Below are 4,963 nucleotides of genomic sequence, written 5' to 3'. Positions count from 1 at the left end.
AACCCCCCCCTGGCCCCACCTTTGGCTATAAACCTTCACTTGTCCTTGTTTTTGGAGTTGAGTCTGATCTCTCTCCCCCTGTGCAAAACCTCGTTGTAGTAACCCCCCTGGATAAAGTCTGCCTTACTGTCTTCAGTAAGCGTCACGAAATTTTTTCTTTAACACGACAAAGACTCTTTCCTTGACCAAACTCGAGACAGGCCCCTCTGAGGTCTCTTTTTGACTAGGCCTCATCTTTGGGCCTTGTCGTTGGCCTGCCTAGTCCAGTGTTAGCAAGAATCCTTCTAAATCAGGTTAGTGAGAATCACTCCATTCCTGATATCTGATCACCCTTGATATCTGATCAAATTCCCCATGGTCCATCCTTGGTATCTCATCAGCCTGGCCTGCGTTCACCAAGAAGCCTCCTATACTTGATGTTTCCTCGTAGTAATTTTAGACCCACTGCTTCCTTCACTCTGCTCATTGGCTGTAAATCCCCAGCTGTCTTTGCCATACTCTGAGTTGAGCCCGACCTCTCTCCACCATTGTAGTAGTCCTGACACCTATTGCAATAGTGTTGAATAAAGTCTTCCTTACCATTTTAACAACTGTCAGAATAACTTTTTCTTCAACGATATTAAATATTTAATTCATTAATGAGGGAACTGGTAGGATGGTAGAACCTGTTCGAGAACAGACACATTTATAGATCAGGGATATTGAAATGAATATGCAAACACAGGCAAATTTGATCTCTCCCACGGGGCGGGCGGGGCGGGCGGCACATCAAATGGAACCTCTAATGGACAGAATTTGCATGTCTATAGACAAGAACAATTTTGCAAATCCAGAGTTGTAAAATGGCTCAATGGCAACTGAGAAAGGTGTGCTCTAGCCTACTGCCCATGGGCCAAATGCAGCCCACCGCCTGCCTTTGTAAATAAAGTTTTATGGGAACACGGCCACGCACATTCATTTGTGTATTTCCTCTGGTGGCAGGACTGAGCAGTTGCAGCAGTAGCCAGGTAGCCCGCAAAACCTTAAATATTTACTCTCTGGCTGCTTACAGGAAAGGTTACTTGACCTCCCTGCTATGGAGACTGTATTGTTTTCCGTTGGAGCTGACAAGGAATATATCAGTATGGGCTCCATTTTACAAGTAAAAAAACTAATACCAGTTAAGTGACAGAACCTGAACTCTAACCTAGGTCAGCCTGATTCCATCCTTAGTGCTAGGATCAGCAAGCAGTTTAGCTGACCCTAATAACGAAAAACACCTTAGAAGTTATTTCACCTTTAAGAAAGAAGATGTCTTCAGAAAGGCATGTGTGTGTGCGTGTTTGTGTGTGTGTGTGTGTAGTGGGGGACACAGTTAAGAAAAGAGTGACTGCTTTGATAACTGCTTAGCTTAATTTTACTTTTATTCCTTGGTGTAAAACTACTTTCACAAGAGCACATGAACTAAATTGCAGCAGCCTTGTACAAGGCAGGACACGGGTTGTACATCACTGAACGAGGATCTGAACCAGAAACTGAAAATTCTGAAACAGTTTTGTACTGTTTTTCTTTGGGATGGTTGCTCTTTCTGAACCTAGCCGGCGTCAGAGTCCTCCATAGTCAGTGCGAGTTAACATCTGTGGTCGCCTTCTTCAATAGTCAGCTCCTCCCTCCCTCCCCGTTTATTACATTTTTCTTCTAGTTTAAAGCTGTTGAAAGTGCTAGTCTCTGAAAGGGATTAAGTGGGTTAATTAGCATTAAAAAGGCCCTTGATTTAGGCGGTATTTAAAATCTCGAAACACTGCCTCTGCTGGCCACCCCTCCCCCCATTTTGTGAATGGGAAAGTGGGCTGGAAAAACTCCAGCTATAAGGAGAATGTCTGAGCCTCAACCCAGCCCAGCCCGTTCCCCAGTCCAATTCGGAAATCATCTCTTTCGTATCAGGTTGCACGTGAAATCTTTGTCAAATCTTTTTCGGTACGCGCTCCTAAATAATACTTCCCAGAGTATGACTAATAGTCAAAAGACGCAGTGGGTGAATTTCAATGGCTGAACCGCTGGGGAGAAAATGAGTGGACTGTTAATAGGATCGCTCTGGAAATAATAGCTAAATTATTAAACTGTAGTGTGGTGGGTGTCCCTTCCTCTGTGTGGCAAATTAGATTGGAAGGTGCCACTGTGAACGTCTCAGGAATATTACATTGCACAGCTCTGTGGAGGGATTTAAACCTTTTCTATAGCCTTCTCTCCTTCACCAGAGTTCGTGCCTATTTCTCTTTCTCTTTAGCTATTATTAGTAGAGGGTGGAGCAGACAGTGTTGGCTTTCTGCCACACCCCCTCGGTACCCACCTCTGCGCCAAAGGCTCTTCACTCCAAACACCTGCAAGCCTCGGCCAGCAGGACCTTTTTGAGCCCTGAGAGCATGTGGGTCCACCTTCAGGGGAAACCCAGAGTTCCTGAGAACTAATCCCTCCATGGCCGCCCTCCTGTAATGATGGGTGTGAATCGGTGGATAAAAACCCAGCCTCCTAACCCCTCCATTGGAGCAACGATGGGTAACTCTAAGGTAGAGGGCAACCGGGGGCTCTGGGATTCCCCAGCAGGACTGCACTCCAGTGACCCCAGTGTTTGATAACGTTCCATTTATTGGCTGCCTCTCCTTCCTGTCTCACTTCCTCTACTGCTGTTTCCTGGAATCACCACACAAAGAAATGATTTGCACTCAAATCCTTGTCTTAGGTCCTGCTTCTAGGGTAACCCACACCAAGACAGAGAGTCAGTAGAAAGATTTTTCCTCACCAGTTATCCTGCAGCAAAGGCGACACTTTATAATTCCTTTTCACAGAAGCACTTCACCATGTCCCCTGCTCTGACTGGAGGGCGGCATGTTGCAGTGGGAAAGCCGTGAACTTTGGGGTGAGATTCAATCTGGAGTTCAAATCCCGCCTTTGCCATTGGCCGGCTGTTTGACCTGTGTGACCTTGCTGAAGTGATTTTGCCTCAGTGACTCTTCATTTGCCCACTTATTTTGAGGGCAAAAAATACCTCCCTCCGGAATTGCTGAGAGAATTAAGGACGTAATGTAGGTCCACGGCTCAGGACAATGCTTAGCGTATAGGAGTAAACCGATAGATGGCCGTTCTTTGACCTCCAAAAGGCTGCGCCACGGTCACTACCAAGAGAATGTAATGTTCTTGTCCTTGAAGCTTTTGTCATGGGAGAATAGAGCAAACAGATACCCAGTCCATCTTTTAATTAGTTTTTGAGAACTTTCTGACATCATGGACTAAACCGCATTGTATTAATATTCTAGTCTTCTAGTTCTATGACAAACAAAAAAATGCATGAGCACAAAACCCCAAAGTAAAACAAAGCAGGGAGAAGCTTAGAAAACTAAATATGGAACTCAGCTCTAACAGCTGAATGGAGAAAGGAATTCGAATAATTTAAAAATCACAAGTGGATGTAAAGTGTAAGGAAATGGAAACTTACAGACTATTTAAAACCTGGAATTGCTGACTGTTCAGAAACGACACAGATGGATCAAGAGTGGTGAACAGCCAGAAAGGATTGTGGATGGATCTGCATTGCTTTAGCGGCTCCCCGTGCCACCTGTCTCTGAGGACAGCCAGACAATTTGGTATGGAAGCAGGCTAATGCTGGCAGCAGATCCAGTGACGGTAACCAGCCTAACGGTAGATCCTTCCACTGGGTTTGCAATGACGAACTATGCCCCAGACGTCTGGTGGCTCTTATTGATTTGGGCACCCTAATGCCCCATCGTGCAGCCAATTAAAAGGCTTGAAATGTGAGTTCATGAGTAGTCTCAGTAGATACATCCAAACCTGCCCAATAGCCTTTCATCTCTGGAGAGTGGATTCAATGTCACTGAATCCAGGGTTGCCATGCATCATAGGAAAACAAGACTGTTGCAGTGCCGGCCTCCAGAGAGAGTTCCTCTAGGTCATGGTTGAGGCACGTGGATGGGTGGGGAGTGGGGGTGAGGAAAGCCCACACCGTTGCTGCCTGTGTGGTACGTGTCCTGACCACCTGCAAAGATGACCAGAGAGCTGGTTGGGGTCAGGGTGACTCCAACATGACTGGACAGGCTTGTTGGACACACTCAATGATGGCTTGCCCAACGCCAGCAGTTATAATGGCCTGCTCAGTAGAGTCGGGAGGCTTATTCTCTGCCACCTGGCCCTGAGCCCCTGTACTCTCTCGTCATATTTCCTTGATCTCGAAACCTCCTTTCCCAATGAGAGAGCCACACTGCTAGCAAGGACCACCAGGCTCAGGGTGGCCAGGGTCTGCGGGCAGCTGTGCTGTTGTACTGACCTCCTCTTCCAGTGCATCCGTGATCATAGCAAAGGCTTTTTTTTTTTTTTTTGCGGTACGCGGGCCTCTCACTGTTGTGGCCTCTCCTGTTGTGGAGCACAGGATCCGGACGCGCAGGCTCAGCGGCCATGGCTCACGGGCCTAGCCGCTCCGCGGCATGTGGGATCTTCCCGGACCGGGGCACGAACCCGTGTCCCCTGCATCGGCAGGCGGACTCTCAACCACTGCGCCACCAGGGAAGCCCAGCAAAGGCTTTAAGGATGGCATTCATGGGTCCAGCCAAAGTGGTAACGTTGATATGTACAACACTCTCCCCACACATCTTCTTAACTGATTCTCTGTTCTTTCTGACGAGGCTGCCAACTTCCTTTCCATGCATAAAGAGCTGTATGGTGAAAGTGACATTCAATCCACTTGCAGTCATACCCCCCTTCCGCCCCTGTTGCCTTCTTGACAACCCCTCTTGTTCCTCCTCTGGCCTTCTACCCTTCCCCTTCCCACCCACTCCCCTTTTCTTCTCCAGCCTACAGTTTTTGGCTTTGACCACTACCAGTGACCAATGACTTGACCATTTCAAGTCTAGCTCCTTGGAATACCGCTGGACATAGAGACAGATATTATTACAGGTGTCACACGAAGCACTAA

The 4,963-nt window shown here is 47.3% G+C and overlaps 1 pseudogene; it reads right to left on the bottom strand.

Annotated features, from left to right (window-relative positions):
* Nucleotides 1–3,558: 3,558 nt before the first annotated feature.
* Nucleotides 3,559–4,345, bottom strand: LOC111168925 (poly(rC)-binding protein 2 pseudogene; annotated as a pseudogene).
* Nucleotides 4,346–4,963: the final 618 nt, after the last annotated feature.

The sequence above is a fragment of the Delphinapterus leucas genome, chromosome X (assembly GCF_059928025.1).
Source record: "Delphinapterus leucas isolate spDelLeu-1000000601 "Yukka" chromosome X, BTC_Dleu_Yukka2, whole genome shotgun sequence".
Classification (NCBI taxonomy): Eukaryota; Metazoa; Chordata; class Mammalia; order Artiodactyla; family Monodontidae; genus Delphinapterus; species Delphinapterus leucas.
This window is presented reverse-complemented; position numbering and strand designations above follow the sequence as displayed.